Below are 21,443 nucleotides of genomic sequence, written 5' to 3' on the forward strand. Positions count from 1 at the left end.
AAATTTTAAATAATCTCTAATAGGTGATTTAACTTTTTCTGCCACTAATGTTATTCATTTTTTTGCCCCTAAGCTAAGTCCAAAATTAAGTAATAAGTAAAAGGGGTCCCTTTTTTTGCCCTTACTATTATTGATTTGGCTTGAAAACCAAAGTGATTTTAGGGGTAGAGAGTTTAGGGGTATAAAGTTCAATTTTTCTACGTTAAGTTAGTTGAATTAATAAAGGTGAAAACTATATGATGTATCATTTTACTTATAGATGTGTCAACATCTCACAAACATCATAGTAAATTTGAAATATATTTTAAATTAGTTTTAGTCAAGAAAGTCACTAAATCCCTAACCTTAAGAATTAAAAAGGAAAAAAAAAAAAGACTCAATCCACCAAATTGCAGAAATTGTAACATCCATAATCCATAATTCACAATAAAATCCACAATCCATAATCCATAATTCACAATAATATCCATAATATTAATTATATGTAACATCGACATTCCACAATTCACAATAACATCCACAATTCACAATAACATCCACAATCAACAATAACATCCACAATCCACCAAATTACGAAAATTGTAATGTAATGAAATGGGCCAATATCAATTAGTGCAACAAGGAAGGAAAAAAACCATATGCAAGAAACATTAGATTTAATTTACAGAACCACAATGGGGAAGGGGTAGTAATGGAATGGCGACGACAACGAAAAGGAGAAGAGGTGTGAAGAGAAGGGGTTTCTAGTTTGGGTTAAATGAAAGAGTTAATGGGGAAGAAGTGACCGGCGGCGGCATGAAGGGGGAAGGGGAAGGGGAATGGGCAACGACGAAGAGGGAAGGGGAAGGAAATACGAGGTGGTGCAAGGGGGAAAGGGCAGCGGTGGCGCAAGTGGGAAGGGGAAGGGGAAGGGGCGGCGGCTAGGGTTCTAAAAACTTGAGTGATGCAGAAGAAGAAGAATGGGGAAGGGGATCTGGTTTTTACCAGATGGGATCTCTTGATGCCGCCCGATGGGCATTTGGAGATCTGTCGGGAGTTCCTTAGAACTCCCGACGATTAAAAGAGGCGTCGGGAGTTCCTTAGAACTTCTTCATGCATCCGAAGTTCCTTAGGAACTCCCGATGGGCTTCTTTAATCATCGAGAGTTCCTAAGGAACTCCTAACACACTTCTTTACGTGTCGGGAGTTCCTTATAAACTCCCGACGAGCCTTTACATCATCGAAAGTTCCTTAGGAACTCCCGATGCTCCATCACGTCATCGGGAGAGACCCTACCTATCACACCTATTCCCAGGTTTCATCTCTTACCTATAAGGAGGCGTGAAGACAACAGATATCGTTCTTTCATGACACCTATTGCCCATTCTTACTAGTATCCTTTAAAACAATTAATTTCGCAGCGGAAAATTTAATGAAATAAAGGAAATTGCAACTTTGTTTAGGAAACAAGTTTATACGTTTTAAACTGTGTTTTACAATAGCAGCTCCATCCCGACTACAAACTTTATTCTAGTAATTATTCTATCTTGTGGCAGACCTCGACCACTTCCTACAACCTGGACTCTTTTGCTACCTGCAAGGAAAACATGAAAATAAAGCATGAGCTTTAAAGCCCAGTGAGTGGAATCATAACTCTATAAGTCTATTCAACTTATAAACATCATAACTTGAGGTTACTACGCAAACCTCCATCCTGAATGAAAGCTTTTCACAAACTTACCTACACACACGGTAGATAGTTAAGATTTCACATTTATAACATTCATAAACTTATGTGCACATAATTCTCCCTCTCATGGGCTTAGAAGCTAGGCCCGTCGACCCTCTGACCATCCCATGCAAGGTTCCTCCCACAGGCTCAGGAACAAGACTTCTTGGACCCCTGACCATTGTAAACGCAAAATGTAATCTTATGCGTCATAAATTTGTTGTGACATAGATTTTATGCGATGAGATGTGATACTACTTCTAGATATGCGTTATTAACGAATTTCTTGTAGTATGTTGTGCGTTGTCACAAATTTCCTTGCGTTGAAACCAAGTATAATTTCACCGCAAGTTTCTCGGTGTGATCTGAGGTTGAATACAGGGACTGTTTTAGGTTATTGCATTGTGCTTGTGATATATGTGACCAGGGGTTTTTCAATTTATAAAAGAATTTGTGTAAGAAATTAAACATGCGATAAAGTAAAGTAAAACGATAAAAATGCGATAATACATAAATTGCGTTAAAGTAAATTGCGATAAAATAAATCTAAGCTAAGATGATACAAGATACAGGATTCATGATACAAGATACTGAGGTCAAGGCTGGCTGTGAAGATTATGCAAAGATCGTGTAATGTGGTGACAAGTCTTATGTACGAAGCAGAAACAGAAAAGATAATTAATATAAACAGCGCGAGTTCCTTAATTGCGTTAAAGATATAAGTATTGTTCTATTTTTCCCTTGGCATACACCTCTCGGTGATCGGCCACGTTCCCACATCTCTGTGGTGAAACAGGGATGAACGTAATGAACGCAAGGTTGCTTCCATCTCTGGAAGTACTACTCGCTTTAATTAACGCATTCTTTTAACCTTCTCTCGAAAGATCAGAATGACATCTTCACTTCTGCTCTCACAGGTGAAGATGTCATCTAGCATGCTTTAACTAAACGCATTTATCTCTTTAGCACAGTTTAAGTTACTCGTCTAATCCATATTCATTACCAAGGTATTAAGAAAACTTCATGGAGAAATCGATTAATGGAGGAGCGAAAATAGATAGAAAAGTGGTAATGAAAGTGATCGAGACATTCAATAAAACTATTTAGCGTCTGATACATGATTTGTGAATGAAGAGATTAAGAAGATGAAATACACTTGATGAAATAAAGTTAGAAACAAATACAAATAAGCGCCAACGTCTTAGCGCCGATCTGGATGGAGATTTGCTTGCCGGCGTGGATGAAGTGAACGGATGGATGAGCTTCCCTCTCAAGCTTGCTCAACCGGTAGCAGGGATCTAAGCACAGAGCTTCACGGCAAGGATCTGGTATATTCGTACTGAGACTTACCTCTTGGCCTTGTCTCTTCTCTTCCCGGATTTCTTCCGATCAGTACTCAGCTCAGCCTTTCTCTCAATAATCCAGCAGCAATTACCCGTATCAAGTATATCATCTCTGAATTCTATGAGGGTATTTATAGGTGAAAAGCTTTGACTCTTGGCTTGTGGATCCCACTTTTTGTTATGGAAATTGTGAAGATGGAGGAATAAATATTCCTTCTGTTATGCAATCAGACCGTCAAATCTGCACAACGGTTAGTTGTACACGTGTCACAATCCTCCGCGTTTGCGTTGCTCAGCTACATCTTTTGATCGATTCCTCGCATGCGGTGTTGTTTTTATTACCGCATGCGGTTGAAACTCAGCTTTGGATCGGCTGTCGCATTGCGCCGTCATTGCATTAATCGTCTCTTCATTGTTGATTGACGAGCGCAATGTGATAGAGATGCATTGTTCAGTTTCTCGTTGAGCCTTGATCACAAGCGATGACTTAGTTTCCTGCAAAACAGAGTAAAAATTGATGGAACTTGAGACATACGGAATGGAATTGAGACCTAATTACACTCTAATTGCTCTTAAATTAAAAGAAATAAGCATGCATCATGAAGGAAAAACAGTGAATTAAAAGTGTAGAGATGCTACCTTTGAAGCTCCCGAAAGCCGCTTCTCCTCGTTGAATCTCAACTCAAACTCTTTTGGACCACCACTAGAGTTGACCTACTATCCTTTGGACTCAGAACCGAGTTGTGGGACCCGATGGATGAAGAGAACCGAGAGAGAGAAAAGAGATGAAAATAAGGAATGGAATTTTGAGTAGGTTTGGGTGTTTCCTTTTCTTTTCTTCATAAAGTTGTAATTTTCCAACCCAAATATCAGAAAACTAATTTTCAAAATGGAAAAAGTCTTTTAACTAAATTGAAGAGCCCAATTTATAGAAAAAAGGCATGCAACAATTGCATGAAAAATCTTCACAAAAACTCAACACCTAGAATCCACTCACTTAGTGGGCTTAATGTCTCCACCATAAGCCAACATCTAGCCCACTATTTTGTTAGTGGAATTATCCAACAAAAGTTTGATTTTTCCCACTAACTATAGTCAACGGGCAAAATAGTCATTTGGTCAAAGTTTGACTTTGACCAAAAAGTCAACATTTTGACTTTTTATATTCTTTCCGTGTTGACTAATTTTGACCTCCCGAGCATGAATCCACATTCATTTTCTCAAAATTCAAATCACATTTGAATATAAGGTCGGTCAAAGTTTTGACTTTTCAAAGTCAAAAGTCAACTCTTTGACTTTTTAAAACTTTGACCATTTCCATCATTTTCGAGCTTCCGAATATGAACGTATTCATATTCTTGATATTTAAATCACATTTAAATATTAAAGCTGTATCTCTAAGCTAAAAAAGACCCGACCACTATATCACATATACTTGTCGGTTTTTCTCTCTCTCTACCTAATTCGAACAATTCAAATTATTCTATCATATTGTTCTAAGTTTATTCCATATGAGCTAGTAGGGGAACCTAATGGATCTATAGATCATGGGCTCCTACGATCCAAGATTAGCTAGCTAAACTCTTTAGATGAAGCTAATCAACATTCGTTAACTAACGGATCATTCCACTAAAGTCCCGTAGTTGCACTCCCCTCACTATAGATATATTTGTGTCCATTTGATATAACCATGATTTTTAAGTTAATCCTTCACAGGTTGTTCGTAATCTCGGCTGGGTCATAAAAATCGTTTTACCCCCAAGACTACATCTTGTTCCTTAAGTTCCACTGATTCTCTATTGAACAATTGGTTTAAGGTCCAACCTATAAACCGAATCCCTCTCAGGCCAAGGAGAGGGTGGGGCCCCTTATTCAAGACTTGGATTCAGTGCTAAAGGGAACAACCTAGGAGTGAATTCCGTCTTGCACCCTATGTTCCCAGCTATCCACACGATCTTACCCCTGAAATGGGAGGCTTATTGGGCCAGCGATATTGAGCTGCCCTCACCTATGCAGATCTAAGGATAATTCTGAGTGAACAGGAGTTCATAGTTAGCTCAAGATTAAGATTAAGTTACCTAGGTCATCAATTAACAAAATAGTCAGTTTTATACATAAAACGGTATTTAGAACGTAAAAAGTGACTATTTCATGGTTCAGTCTTATGTAAACTCTTTACATAGGATGCCCCCACTCATATATCTCTATATGAACGATTCAGGATCACATCGTTTGTACTAACTACAAAGTGGGCCGCATCCATAGTGTCCCCAAAATAAGGCGCTCAACCTTATTCATATACTATAGACCATTTTGGCTATATATTTGAAGTTGATCCACCTTTATGTCACTACATAAAGTTCAAACTACATTAAATAGCCTCAGGACCTTAGTTTATTGGATTCAAGGTTACAATTTCAATAACAAATTTATCGAAAAAACAAAACATAATATATTTATTAATTTACAAACTACGAGTTTTAGGACATAAAATCCAACAAACTCCCACTTGGACTAATACTCCTAGTGGAGTATCACAATGTTGAATTTAAGTGAGAAATATATGAGTACAATAAACTAGGGCATATACCCAAAAATTCTCCCACTTGTCCTAGTTTACAAACTTCGTAGACCTAGACTCTGTAGGTGACCTTCAAACACTTTAGCCGTGAGGGTCTTTGTAAATGGATCAGCAATGTTTTTCTCAGAAGATATCTAGGTCACTACAACGTCTCCATGATGTCCAATCTTCCGGATCAGATGGTATTTGCGCTCAATATGCTTGTCGCGCTTGTGGCTTCTTGGTTCTCTTGAGTTTGCAACTGCACCACTACTATCACAATATAGGGTGATAAGCAGATGCATATTTGGAACTACTTCCAAATCTGTCAAGAATTTCCTCAACCATACTGCTTCCTTTGCTGCTTCACAAGCAGCTATGTATTCAGCTTCCATTGTGGAGTCCGCAATACAGTTTTGCTTTACACTTCTCCACACTACTGCTCCTCCATTAAGAGTGAACATTGATCCAGATGTAGACTTTCTAGCATCTTTGTCAGTTTAAAAATCAGAGTCAGTGTATCCAGTAAGGATCAAATCCTTAGTACCATACACGAGCATGTAGTTCCTCGTTCTCCTAAGATACTTGAGGATATTTTTAATGCCAGTCCAATGATCATATCCAGGATTGGACTGATACCTACTGACTATCCTACTGCGTAGCATATGTCAGGTCTAATACATAACATTGCATACATCAGGCTCCCTACTGCGGAAGCATAGGGAATGTGTCTCATATCCTCAACCTTTTGAGGTGTCTTAGGACATTGATCCTTTGACAAATGAATTCCATATCTATAAGGTAACAGACCTCTTTTAGAATTCTGCATCTTATACCTAGACAACATTTTGTCTATATAAGTTGCTTGAGACATGGCTAGTGTTCTATTCTTGCGGTTTCGAATAATCTGAATCCTGAGAACATACTGCGTATTTCCTAAATCCTTCATTTGGAACTGCGTTGCTAGCCATTTCTTGATGTCAATTAGGTAACCTACTTCATTCCCAATGAGTAGAATATTGTCAACATATAAAACTAAGAACGCTATAGTAGAATTGACGATCTTCTTGTAAATACAAGGCTCGTCAACATTCTGTTCAAAGCCATAAGATTTGATCGCAGTATCAAATCTTATATTCCAAGATCTAGAAGCTTGTTTCAACCCATAAATGGATTTTTAAAGCTTACAAACCTTTTCTTCTTGACCTTGTGCAATAAACCCCTCTGGTTGAGCCATATAGATACTCTTCTCATGATCGCCATTTAGAAAGGCTGTCTTGACATCCATCTGCCAAATTTCATAGTCATAAAAGGTGGCAATGGATAAGAGTATTCTAATCGACTTAAACATGGCAACAGGAGAGAAAGTTTCTTCATAGTCCACTCCCTCTCTCTGGGTATAACCCTTTGCCACAAGTCGAGCCTTAAAAGTCTGTACTTTACCGGCTTGGTCTCGTTTTCTCTTGTAGATCCACTTGCAACCAATTGGTTTTACATCATTTGGTTGATCTACAAGTTTCCAGACAGAATTGAAGTACATAGACTCCATTTCGAGGTCCATGGCTTTGACCCACTGATCACAGTCCACATCTTTTATCGCCTGTTTATAGGTCGATGGATCCTCTATGCTGCCATCAGGTATGACGACTTGTGTTTCTGTTAAACCCAAGTAACGGTCACGCTGATGAACAACCCTCCCACTACGTCGAGGCATTCTCAACTCTTGAGAAGGATGTGACTGACCAGATGAACTAGTTTTATCTACTACTTTAGTAGATGAACTAGCTCTATCTATAGCGTCTTTGGAAATTTCATTCAATACTAGTCTACTGCGAGGTTGATGACTTCGTATGTGGTCTTCCTCTAAGAATATGGCATTTGTCGATACAAATACCTTATTCTCTTGAGGATCATAAAATAGACCACCATTTGTTTCTTTTGGATAACCTACAAATAGGCATAGGTTTGAACGACATTCCAATTTTTTTAGGATTTTGCACCAACACGTGTGTCGGGCATCCCCAAATCCTAAAGATATGTAAACTGCCTTTACGCCCATTCCATAGCTCATAAGATGTTTTTGAAACACTTTTAGAGGGAACGTTATTCAAAATATAGACAGCAGTCTATAATGCATGTCCCCAAAAGGAATCAGGTAACTCAACAAAGCTCATCATTGAGTGAACCATGTCCAACAAGGTTCTGTTTCTTCTTTCAGATACACCGTTCTGCTGAGGCATATTAGGTGCAGAGAGTTATGACTTGATTCCGTATTCTATCATATAGTCCTGGAATCTTAAGTCCATGTACTCCCCACCTCGATCTGATCGTAGTGTCTTAATTGTTTTACCTAACTGGTTCTCAAGCTCAGCCTTATATTCTTTGAACTTTTCAAAAGAATCAGACTTGTGATGCATTAGGTAAATATGGCCATACCTTGAATAATCATCAATAAAACTGATGAAATATTCATACTCACCTCGAGCTTTGACATTTATCGATCCACAGAGGTTCGAATGTACGAGCTCTAAGGGTATTGTGGCTCTGAGACCTTTTCTAGTAAAAGATCTCTTAGTCATTTTTCCCTCAAGACAAGACTCGCATGGAGGTAAAGAATTGTCTTCTAACTAATTTAGTAGTTCATTCTTAACCAATCTCTCAATTCTATTGAGATTTATGTGACCAAGTCTTAAGTGCCATAGATAGGCATTAGAAGAAACTTTTTGTCTTTTATTCTGAGTTTCGACTGTTCTAAACATCTCAGTATTTAAGACAAATTTTGCTTTAGTTGGTCTTAACTTATATAAGTTGTTTCCAAGTATAGCAGAACAAATTTGAATACCTTTTCTGAAAATGAATGCTTCATTAACTTCAAAAGATATTTTATACATTTGTTCCATAATATAAGCGATAGATATTAAATTCCTCTTCATAAGAGGTGCATACAAAACATCTTTAAGTATGATATATCTATCGTTGAAAAACAACTTCAAGTCTCCCACTGCTTCGGCCGAGACAACCTCTCCTGTTCCAACCTTGAGGGTGATCTTGCCTTCTTCAATCCTTTTCCAGGAACTAGTTTCCTGAAAAGAGAAGCAAATATGTGTAGTGGCTCCTGAATCCAATATCCAGGTTGAGGTATCATTCTCCACTAAACATGTCTCAACAACTAGTAAATCATATTTACCTTGTGTTTCTTTCGAGGCAGGGGCCTGAGCACATTCCTCAGTAAAGACAAATCTCAAGTCATCTATTACTAGTGTTGAATTCATATTGTTTTTCCATGTTGAGTAATTATCGCCGTTTAGTTTCTCAGAAGCTAAGAGTTGATCTAAGGAGCTAGTCATGCTGAAAAGAAAAACATATCCTTTTTAGTAAAAACATTAATCTGTTAAATCCAATCAAGTTTAGCAAAAAATCTAATAATGTACCCTTCATTATTATATTTTGCAACGATATTTCAATGGTTTAGAATAACCTCCACCGAGGGGTGATCGACTATTCCTCCGTTGAACCAAGACTATCTTGACTAGATACTATCACCAGAATAACTCTTATTCCTATAGTAACTTAGTTATCGCTACTTTGGTCAACAATTTAATAACACTTAGTAATTCTCGTAAGTGTGACCCTCCATTTTTAGACCTCAAAGATCGGAATCATTATGCTCCTAAAGTTTGGAAAGACAAGAATGAAAACGGACCTGAGAGACCCTATCTATTTCTAGAGTTCGCGGAGTTTCGAATCCTATAATACAGCCCTCTGATTGGTAAGGTCGCTCCAGGGCAGACATGCAGGCGCATTATAGGAATCTCACAGTGCAACCTAATGGAAGAGACCGTAGGATGTGTTGACACACTTTCTTCTCCCACTTACTATGAACAACTTCCTCTATTCACCTTGATATTAACTCATGCAAACAATCTCCGAATGAAGTCCACTCCCAGGACGGCCCAAAACCAAGCATGAATCTCACGGTGTGAACTCTTAGGGACGCTAGAGCTAAAAGTACATTACTTCTCTATAGCTGAAGTGTTCTAGACGGTTAGGGTATAAAATACTTAGCGATACATTTTGGCTAACTAAACATATCCTAAGTCTAGGTGATTCATCCGAGTATAACTTTTATACTGGATTTTTAACCTACGATGTCTAGGTGATAAACAAATCTTATTACCTCACACCGCTCACGCATGCTCATAAAATCGGTTTAACCTAACTCAGACGCCGGCTCGATCTCCAGGTAGTAGGTGTTCCGTGAACCGTCAACTTAAAAACCTTCAACATTTGTCATCTTATCTGACTTTTTGCCAAGATCTTGTCGGGTGAGTTTTCTTGTAACTTCGGTTTTACAAGATATCGACCTATTTTCTATGAAAAATAGGATTGTTCGATGGTTAACCCTAAATGAGCATGCATCTTAACTTTGTTATAGATTTTAGAAGTCTAGGTTATTTTATAACAATTATAACCCTAGAGCATTCATCTATAACATGCTTCCTTCAATCAAACATGCTTTAATATAACACTTATATTAAAACGAAGCATGCATAGTATATATTTTATAACACTTATAAGATATAACAAATGCATGTCACATACTTTTACTATCGTGGGCTTTTAAAACTATATGGCATACTATATGCACACATAATCAAAGAACATTATACATCATATGCATAATAGGTAAACAACACTAAAGTGGACCGATTTTGGCATTAAATACAAACAAATAACTAATTTATTACAAAATTCAGCAACCAGCTTCCCTGAACCGGCTTCAAACACTTTGAACCATCAGGAACCGCTCAGAAATTACTCGAACTGGCCCGAAAACACCAGAAACCAAGTTGAACCGGTCAAATCGGCTCAACAAGGTCAAACGAACCGGTCCAGACCGTCTGGACCGACTAGTCAACGCACGCTGGGGTAGTCAACTGAGGCGTGGGTGCATGGGTCTCGGGCAGGCGGGCGAACGGGCACGCGAGACTATACGAAGCGGAGCGGACGAGATACATAATGGGAAAAATACAATAAACTAGGGCATCTACAATACCATAGACATTCTCCCACTTGCTTTAGATTACACTACTCGGAGTCCTAGTCCAACTAGGTGGCCCTCGAAAACTTTAGCCGAAAGGGCCTTAGTGAATGGATCAGCAAGGTTGTCTTCAAAGGCTATCTTTGTGATGAGCACATCTTCTCTGTGTACGATCTCCTAGATGAGATGGTACTTTCTTTCAATATATTTTCCATGCATGTGACTCCTGGGTTCCTTTGCATTAGCAGTTGCACCACTGTTGTCACAATACAATGTGATAGGCAGGTGCATATTTGGAATAACTTCCAAATCTGCTAAGAATTTGCGTAGCCATACTGCTTTCTTAGCAGCTTCGCATGTAGCCACGTATTCCACTTCCATGATAGAGTCTGTGATACAAATTTTCTTGATGCTTCTCCAAACTATAGCTCTGTCGTTAAGAGTGAAAACTGACCCTGAGGTAGATTTCCTAGAATCTACGTCAATCTGAAAATCAGAATCAGTGTATCCCCTAATGATCAAATCCTTAGGTCCATACACAAGCATATAGTCCCTCGTCTCCTAAGATACTTGGGATATTTTTGGTAGCAGTCCAATGACCGTGTCCAGGATTAGATTGGAATCTTCTGACGATTCCAATTGCAAAACATATGTCGAGACGTACACAACATAGCGTACATCAAACTCCCAACTACAGAAGCATATGGAATTTTGTTCATCTTCTCAACCTCTTGAGGTGTCTTCGGACATTGTTCCTTCGACAAATGAATTCCTTACCTGAAAGGTAATAAACCATTCTTAGAATTTTGCATATTATACCTTGACAACATCTTGTCAATATAAGATGCCTGAGACAGTGCTAATGTTCTATTCTTTCGGTCTCGAATGATCTGTATTCCTAGAACATACATAGCATCACCAAAATCTTTCATTTGGAATTGTGATGCTAACAATCTCTTTACATTAGCAAGAAAACTTGTCTCATTCCCAATGAGCAAGATATCATCAACGTACAAAACTAAGAATGCTACAGTTTTTTTTTTTACTATCTTCTTGTATACACAAGGTTCGTCAACGTTCTGTTCAAAGCCATAAGATTTTATCGCAGTGTCAAATCTTATATTCCAGGATCTGGACGCTTGTTTCAATCCATAAATGAATCGATTAAGCTTACAGACTTTCTGTTCCTGTCCTTTTTCAACAAACCCCTCTAGTTGAGACATAAAGATACTTTCATCAAGATAGCCATTGAGAAAAGTTGTCTTGGCATCCATTTTCCATATTTCATAGTCATAATATGTGGCAATGGCAATGAGTATTCTTATTGATTTAATCATGACAATAGGAGAAAAAGTTTCTTCATAATCAACTCCTTCTATTGGGTAAAACCCTTTGCCACGAGTCTGGCTTTATAGGTTTGTACCTTGCCAGTTTGATCTCGTTTTCTCTTGTAGATCCACTTACAAACTATAGGTGTAACACCTTGTGGTTGATCTACAAGTTCCCAGACTGAGTTGAAGTACGTAAACTCTATTTCATCGTCTATGGTTTGTATCCATTGTTCCCTATCAACATCTTCCATTGCCTTTTTAAAGGTTAATGGATCCTCTAAATCATCATCTGTATGATGTTTTGAGTTTCTGTTAAACCCATGTAGCGTTCAGGTTGTTGAATAACCCTCCCACTACAACGAGGCATTCCCAACTCTTGAGATGAACGTGACGGGACAACAATCGTTGTTGATGGACCAGCTTGATCAACAACTCTTGTTGATCTTTCTGTAGTATCTTTAGACAATTCTTGCAATATTAGTTTATTGCGAGGTAGATGGTTTTTAATATGATCCTCTTCCAAGAATGTTGTATTTGTCGATACAAACACTTTATCTTCTTGGGGATCATAAAAGTATCCTCCTTTTGTTTCCATGGGATATCTTACAAATAGTCATAATTTCGAACGTGTTTCCAATTTTTTAGGATTCTGTACAAACAAGTGTGTTGCAGAACCCCAGATGCAGAAATGACGTAAACTTGCTTTGCGTTTTTTCCACTATTGATATGGTGTTTCTGAAACATTTTTGGATGGAACAATGTTCAGAATATAAACTGTAGTCTGTATAGCATATCCCTAAAAGGATTGAGGTAATTGAGCAAAACTCATCATAGACCAAACCATGTCCAACAAGGTTCGATTTCTTCTTTCTGCAACACCGTTTTGTTGTAGTGTTCCAGGTGCTGTGAGTTGGGATTGAATTCCATGATCTACTAGATAGTTCTGGAATTGCAAATCCATATACTCACCACCTCGATCAGATCGAAGTGTTTTAATTCTTTTACTTAACTGATTTTCAGCCTCAGCCTTAAATTCTTTGAACTTTTCAAGAGTTTCAGGCTTGTGATTGATTAAGTAAATATAGTCATATCAAGAGTAACCGTCAATAAAACTGACGAAGTACTGATATCCTCCTCGAGCTTTAATATTCATTGGACCACAAAGGTCTGAATGTATAAGTTCAAGAGGTTCTTTGGCACGAAGACCTTTGTCAGAAAAAGATCTTTTCGTCATTTTTCCCTCAAGACATGATTCACATGGAGGTAAAGAACTGTCTTCTAACTGATTTAGATGATCGTTTTTTTACCAATCTCTCAATCCTGTTGAGATTAATGTGACCAAGCCTGAGGTGCCAAAGATAGGCATTAGGAGAAATTTTCCGCTTTTTATTATGAGTCTCAGCCGTTTTAAACATCTCTATATTTAAAATGGCTTTGCTTCCGTTGGTTGTAAGATGTATAAGTTATTTGCAAGCCTAGCAGAACAAATATGAACACCTCTTGAATAAACAAACACTTCATTACATTCAAAAGATACACTATACATATTCTCTAAAAGACAAGAAATGGAGATTAGATTTCTTTTCATCTTAGGTACAAAGAACACATTCTTGAGTAAAATAAAAGAATCTCCAAAAAACAACTTCACATCTCCTACCGCTTCAGCTAAAATGACTTCACCTATGCCCATCTTGAAAGTCATCTCATATTCAGAAAGTCTTCTCCAAGAATTAGTTTCTTGTAGAAAAGTATAAACATGATTAGCGGCGCTTGAATCTAATATCCAAGTAAGGTGAGAATTTTCCATACCTTGTTTATTCTTTTCTGTTTTCTTTTCAGCCAGATATTTTGGGCAATTACGCTTCCAATGCCCAACCTCTTCACAATGGAAACATTTTCCCTTGGAAGTTTTGTTTTTGTTTTTCTTTGTAGCGGTTTTCTTTTTTCCTTTTCCTTTCTTTTTCATCTATACAATTTTATCCTTAGAAGAAGAAGAAGGACCAGCTTTCTTATCATCAACGGGTTTTGTACCAGACATGGACCCTTTGAAAAACTTTTTGGGTTTAGAAATAACATTTATTTCTTTATCCTTGAGTTTCATCATCGATTGATAAGTTTGCAATTCATTCAATAACGTCATTAAGTTATAAGTGATTTTTTTCATGATAGCATTTGTCCTGAACGGCAGATAGCTCTCAGGATGAGATTCCAATATCATGCTTACTTGACTTGTTTCGTCTATCATAGCCCTGTGAGCCTCCGCGATGTTAAAATGGACCATCATGTCGAGAACGTGTTCTCTTATGTTGGTCCCATCCTTCATACGTGTCACATACACATATTTGATGGCTTCATGTCTAACAGACGATCACGGTTGCCCGAACATCTCCTGTAATGATGCCATGATCTCACGAGCTGTGGGCATGACCTCATGTCTTTTGTTGAGTACATCAGATATACTCGCCAAGATATAGGCCCAGGCTTTTTCATTTGCCCTTACCCACTTATCATAAACATCCCGAACATTTCAGGTCGCCGTTGAACTGGGAACTGGAGGACGCTCCTCCGTTAACACAAACCTCAAATCATCTACTACTAATATTGTATTGATATTTGATTTCCAATTCAAGTAACCCTCTCTGTTAAATTTGTCAGAAGCAAGTAGTTGAATAATCGAGTTCGATATTGCTGAAACATTTTAAACAAACTCTATTAAACATGCATCTAAATCCATTTTAGCAAAACTAATAAAGTACCCAATAAATCTTTATTTATTTGCAACGATACTTAAGTGATTTAGAACAAGTGCTACCGTGAGGCAGTCAAGAATTCCTTCATAGAAGCAAGACAGTTCTTGACCAAATACTATTATCTAGAATAACTCATATTCCAATAGTTCTTTTGGTTATCGTTTTCGATCAAGATCTTTACTAACACTTAGTAATCCTTGTAAGTGTGACCCACCATTTTCAGATCTTATAGGACGGTATGAATATGCCTCCGAGATAGATGACAATATCCAATTTGGAACTATAAGACCCTATTCATTTTATTGAAGCCTGGGTTGTTCCGAATCCTATGTTACAACACTCCGTAGGGATCGTCGCGGTTAACGACTAGCTAGTGCCGCATAAAAACGACAACAGGTTGAAGGAAGTGTAATTGAAGACATGTATTAGCTAGTCATTAGACATACAGGTCTTCAATTACGCTTCCTTCAACCTGTTTCTTTGAGTGGCAGAGCAGCAGCAGAAAAGTATTTTGGGAACTGACCACTACCTCAAAAAGGAAACATTTGAAAACGTGAGCTAGAAGCCCAATGAGTGACTTAATAAAAACATAAATCTTATGCTTAAACTGAAAGCTTGAAAACATAATACTGTAACTAAAATATACCAAGCAAACGTGTACATAAAACCTTTAAAACCATTGTATTTGAAACCTGAATCTTAGTTAAGAATGAACATTCATCGCTCTAATTCCCAACGCCAAGCCATGGCCAGGAGAGTCCTCTACTCGACCTACTCATACTGAACTATGGCTAGGCGAGATCCCTACGTCGATTTCTTTAAATAAACCGATGGCATCTCAAGCAACTTACTTTAAACATAAACATTGATAACAACATTTAACTACTATTAAACATCTTTATTCCTTAGTTGAGAACGAGTATACATCGCTCTAGCTCCCAACGTCTGTTACCGGCCAAGAGACCCATACTTTGGCCTCCCTTTGCTGGTATATAGCCTAGGAGACCCATACTTCGGCCTCTCATTAATAATTACCTATGTGCACTTGGAGTTTCTATGTACCGTCAATACCTTAGGTACATTTATGTTATCAAGTTCTCAAAGAGCATTAAAAGAATAGCTCTCAAATATAGTATAGAAAACTCTTTAGGATACTTTCTCTACCTTCAGTGTAACGCCCCAAGACTAGGATTCGGAATCCGGATTTGGCCTCTGATGGCCCCGGCATTCCCCTGCGTCCCCTGCGACCTGGCTATGTCATTCTCATTTGCCTTGAATGCTTCTAAAAGGGAAAGTTTTCCCCACAAACCAACACGGGTCATTAAATTCAGTATCCCTTTCCATTATGTTTAGGAGTACCAACACATGTACTTTGACAACCTTAAGTATATAAAACATAATACATCAAGCTTCATTCAACCTTAGCTTCTCTCTAACGCATGCTTCACACTTTGTAAAATAAGTTGGCTTAAATCATGTTGAACTAGCTCGTAAAAACCATTAGCATGCGTTAGACACGGATAACATACTTGAAACACTCATACATTAGTAAACATCACGAAAATGGAGTTATTATAACATGCTGAAAGTATTTGGACAAGATAACATACTTAAATCATGTCCATTTCCATGGAAAACATGTTTTACTTAGCAGGAGAAATAGCTTCAGACATAGGTTGCTTGGCACTTCATATAAACACTTAGCATGAGAAATAACTTCAAAGAAATCATGGTTCCTAAATCATTAAAACATTAAATTACCACATAGTCACTCACAACTCGTTGGCCTCTTAACGGGTTATACGTCCCTCCTAGCTCTTCTTGGCCTGAAAAAACATAATTCCCGGTTAAACTACTTAGAATTCTTAGCAAAACACCTCAAATAGTTCATTTACTAATGGAACTTTCATCATCAAAGACAGCTTTATTAGCGAGATGCTCATCATGAGTGAATTCATCCTCATGAGCGAGATCAAGCTTTTCCTGGCAAACTTTCCTCCTAGCGATACTCACCTTACCAGCAAGATTCAACCCAATTTCTAGCGAGATTTCCTTCTAGAGCGAGATGCTCAGCACAAAATTAGCGAGATTTCCTTCATTAACGATATCCTCATTCTCCATATCTCGCTATAACTCTCCACAGTGAGCTGTTTGCTTGTTCTTCCCAAGCAACTATCTGCTTATGCATAGATCCTCTGTTACAACTTCAAAAATTCGTAACTCAAAATCCAGAACTCTTTTGAAGAAACTTCCTTCTACAACCTTGTTTAAAATTGAATTAATTTTAGCCAAAAATTCCTTATAGTTTGGCCTAAAGCTTCCAATCTTCACCTCGGGCCCTGATTAACCCGAGATTCTGCCTCTTTTGCCATTTCCTCACTTTTGTTCTCCTTCTCCTGCAATCTTTCTCCGACAAGACAACCTTGAAAACTAGATTCTCCCAGCTTTCAAATGGCACCGATTTCACTAAATTTTCTCATGTAGATTGTCAAACCAAACTTTCGAAGTTCCTCTGCCTTTTAATCTTCCTATCGACTCCCGAGTTCAAGGATTAACCGCCACGTCACCCCATATTTAGTGCCTCCAGCCAAACCAATAAGTGAGTTTCCTTATTTAATATGTTTTTCTTTTCCTTTCTCCACAACTTCTATAAATAACATGGTTTTTCACTTATTAGATATTTAATATTTCATTCCTTTGGCTAAACATGCTTGTTTAGGAAACTTAGAATTCAGGGTTTACACTTAGCTACACAAGAGCTTATTTCTTCTTGCTTCCATCCTCTATTCCTCCTAAAACATGGCTTCATTTAACTCATTAGAAGATATCACACTACTTACTCTTACTTAAGGTAATCAGGGTTCGGGTTTTACACCCATGCAAACATTTTCCGTATGGAGCAGTCGAGGTAAAATCGATAAGAAGTCGAACATGGATCTCACAGTGTGAACCGTGAGAGCTAATAACTATATATCCAATATATTGTTAATCTCCCACTAAAGTGTTCTAAATGTTTGGGTAATTTACTTAGGCATGACGGCTAATTTCATACAACCTAAGTCTAAGTGGTTTATCCAAATATAATTCTTATAATTGGATTTAACCTATAATGTCTAGTGATAAACCATTTTATTATCTCACATCGCTCACGCAAGCTCATAAAACTAGTTAACAACTCTAGTTCAGTCATAATCCCTAGGTAAGAGGTGTTCCATAAACCGTCAATTTAAGTACCCCTAGCCTTAGACAGGTTTATGAACTGATATGAGTTTGTAACCTTATTTTATAACGTAACAATCTATTTTAACGATTAAAATTAGTTGTTAACCTAAGTGAGCATGCAGTTTTTTTTTATTATGGCTTTTAAACGTCTAACCAATTTTATAACTACTTACAAAATTTAGACATGTTTAACATCCACAACATTCAACAAAGGTATCTAATATAACTATTATATTAAACATAACCCTAACATGCATATTATATATTATAACAATTATAATATACTGTTAATGCATGTAACATGCTTCCTACGGTGGAGTTTTAAATCTACATGGCATACTGTATGCATATACATGAATTATTTAATTATCACATACATCTCATGCGTAAAAAATTAAATACTAACTGTTATGGTTTTCGTTTTGGCATAAACAAGCAAACAGATAGCTAATTATTACAAACAGCTTCATAACCGTCTTTGAACCGATCGAACCGCTCCAAACCGAACCTAAAACAACTTGAACTGGGTTGGATGAGTCTGAACCGGACCAACAAAGCCTTAACAGGACCAACCAAAACCATTTGAGGCTGAACCGGATTGAACCTTGAGTAAACAGGTCGAATCGGCTACTCTTAGTCCAACCTCAAAGTGCTGCTAAGGTCAATCGTGTAGCGCTGAAGGTAATCGTCTAGTGTCATCGCCTTAGGTTGAAAGAAAGTACACAATCGCATAGTGTTTGCTGAAAGCTAAACGATCGTTTAGCTCTATCGCATAGGACTAGACGATCGCTTAGTTCCATCGCAGTGCAATCGCTTAGCTCCATCGCATAGTACTAAGTGATGGCTTAACACCATCGCCCAGCGCATTCAAGTCATCTTTAGTATCCGCCGCAGCTAAACAATCGCTTAGCTCCATCATATAGAACATCATCGCGTCGCATATCATTTATCTACACGATTGCTTAGCTCTACGATCAAACGATCGCTCAGTCTATCGCGTAGCACTTTATCGCATCGCTTAGTGCTCATCGTTTAGCAAAATCAACGTATCGTTTAGTTCCCACGAAAAAGCTAAACGATCATGTAATGCCTATCATATAGCAAATGAACATATCACTTAGCTCCCGCAGGTACACTATCGTTTAACGTTCGACATCACAACGACCAGCGCATATTACTAAACAATCATCTAGTTTTTCTTCTCATCGTGTAACGTCTGGAGCTAAATGATCGCTTACCAACTAGACCTCAGCAACAAATTTGAGCGGAAGCTAAAAATACTGGAACAGCAACTCGACCTCCTTCGCTTGTTTCTTCAATTACATCTTAATTTCAACTCTAATGACTCCAAATAAATTATAGACGCTTGCTAACACATAAATGCTCATCAAACAATAGCCAATTACAAATTTAATTGAGAAATTAAAGAGAATTAAGATGTCAAAACTCAGAAAACCATAGTAGTGCATAAGTTTCATATATCTCATGAAAAACACCCACCTTGCCAAAATTAGACCGAATTGAAAGCTTAAAAGATGCTCTAATACCAATTGAAAGAGTTAAATAAGATGCAGCGGAAGTATCAATAATCCATAAGCATTCAAATTCACTAATTTTGATAGAAACTAAAGCATGCTTATCTAAAAAGTGAGTTTTAAGATCATACCTTTGATGAGCTCTCCAAGAAACCGTGTGTACAGCAGCAGTCTTCACTTGATATCATCGTGAACCACCTCAAAGCCTTCCCTACTATCCTCTTGGAGCTTTAGGCAGAGTTGTGGGACTCAAGAACAACTTGAAGAAATGAAGAACAAAGAAGAACTCACAGTAGCCGATCAAAGAAGACAGTCTCTTCTCCCAAAAATTTTTCTCTCAAAAAATCTGCATTCATTCTCCTCAAATGACTCCAATCTTCTTTATATATACTAGAAAAGCATGCAAAGAAGTGGAGTGCATGGCTTGCAGCTCATGCTTTAGAGAGTAATAGAGTTCTATCACTTTCTATCAATGATAGACAATGATAGAACTATATCACTGTCTATCACTGATAGAAAGTGATAAAACTCTATCACTTTGTATAACTTATAGACAGTGATATATGTCTATCATTGTCTATCAATGGTAGAGAAATGTTCACATTCAAACATAGTCACGACAAAGATTATCTATCTGCGAGGAAGAAGCCATTGATGGACAGTGCTACACGATCATGCAGCCAATGCAACATGATCATGTAAAAAACTCTACACGATCGCGTAGCATTAGCTATACGATCGTTTAGAAAATGCTACACGATCGTGTAGTAAACTCTACATGATCGCATAACAAAAGCTATCCAATCGTTTAACTTTCTAAAATTTAAAGAAAGCCTTAATATGTATAAAGACAGTGATAGACAATGATAGAGCTCAATTACAATATATCAAGAACGGTATATCACTAGTGATAAAGCTCAATAACCGTTATAGAGAATGATAGAGTTTTATCACTTTTTATCAGCGATAGAACTATATCACTGTCTATCACTGATAGAAAGTGATAAAACTCTATCACTTTGTATAACTTATAGACAGTTATATATGTGTATCATTGTCTATCAGTGGTAGAGAAATATTCACATCCATACATAGTCATACCAAAAACTATCTATCTGCAGGGAAGAAGCCATAGATGGACGGTGCTACACGATCGTTTAGCGCGCAAGAATGCATCGAGTATCCAATACTACGTGATCATCTAGTAAGCGAGCGCCTACATAATCATGCAGCCAACGAAACAAGATCGTGTTAAAAACTCTAAACGGTCGTGTAGCATTAGTTATACGATCGTTTAGCAAATGCTATACGATTGTGTAGTAAACTCTATATGATCGCATAACAAAAGCTATCTGATCGTTTAACTTTGTAAAATTTAAAGAAAGCCTTAAAACGAGAATTCTATCACGAAACATTCATCAACAATTCATCCACAAATATTTATCACATAAACACAATGCAGATATTAAAAAAAAAAAAAAAAAAAAAAAAAAAAAAACCCGCTAGTACTATAAACAAATTCGATGAAGAAACACACACTTACAAACACAAAAAATAGAAGAAAAAAATTGTACCGTGGTCGAGGAAGAATTTTGATGAACGGAAAGGAAGAAATCATGGCGTTTTGACGAGGAAGAAGGAAAAACAGCATTTAGCGAGGAAAAGGATCAATGTGTTCGATGAGGAAGAAGGAAGAACAGAGTTCAACGAGTGCGGCAAATCAAATTTGAAGAAAAGGAAAATCGATGAGAAGGAAAATCATGGTGCCGATAAGGAGAATAAGCGAATAAGAATCAATACGGTGTTTGTAATTTGAATGGCAAGGAGAAATCACGACATGACGAGGAAGCAGAGTTCAGCGAGCGAGCGCGGCAAATGAAAATTCAAGAAAAGGAAAATCAGCGGAAGAAGGGTATTTTTAATAATTGTAAAAAAAAAGGAAAACTGGAATTT

General features: G+C 37.5%; 1 long non-coding RNA gene across 3 annotated transcripts; it reads right to left on the minus strand.

The window, feature by feature from the left end:
- Positions 1-2,772: 2,772 nt before the first annotated feature.
- On the minus strand, positions 2,773-20,940 carry LOC120076793 (uncharacterized). 3 transcript variants are annotated; one of them, XR_016529145.1, is made up of 4 exons: positions 20,592-20,940; positions 19,622-19,836; positions 3,691-8,959; positions 2,773-3,546 (listed from the first exon to the last, which is right to left on the minus strand). It is a non-coding gene; the product is annotated as an uncharacterized LOC120076793 (long non-coding RNA). The 3 variants fall into 3 exon arrangements; XR_016529144.1 differs by having other exon boundaries at positions 3,691-8,694; positions 8,799-8,959; positions 19,622-20,940; XR_016529143.1 differs by having other exon boundaries at positions 19,622-20,940.
- Between the last annotated feature and the right edge of the window lie 503 nt (positions 20,941-21,443).

The sequence above is a fragment of the Benincasa hispida genome, chromosome 4 (genome assembly GCF_027475165.1).
Source record: "Benincasa hispida cultivar pf3 chromosome 4, pf3_genome.v1.1, whole genome shotgun sequence".
NCBI classification, from domain to species: domain Eukaryota; kingdom Viridiplantae; phylum Streptophyta; class Magnoliopsida; order Cucurbitales; family Cucurbitaceae; genus Benincasa; species Benincasa hispida.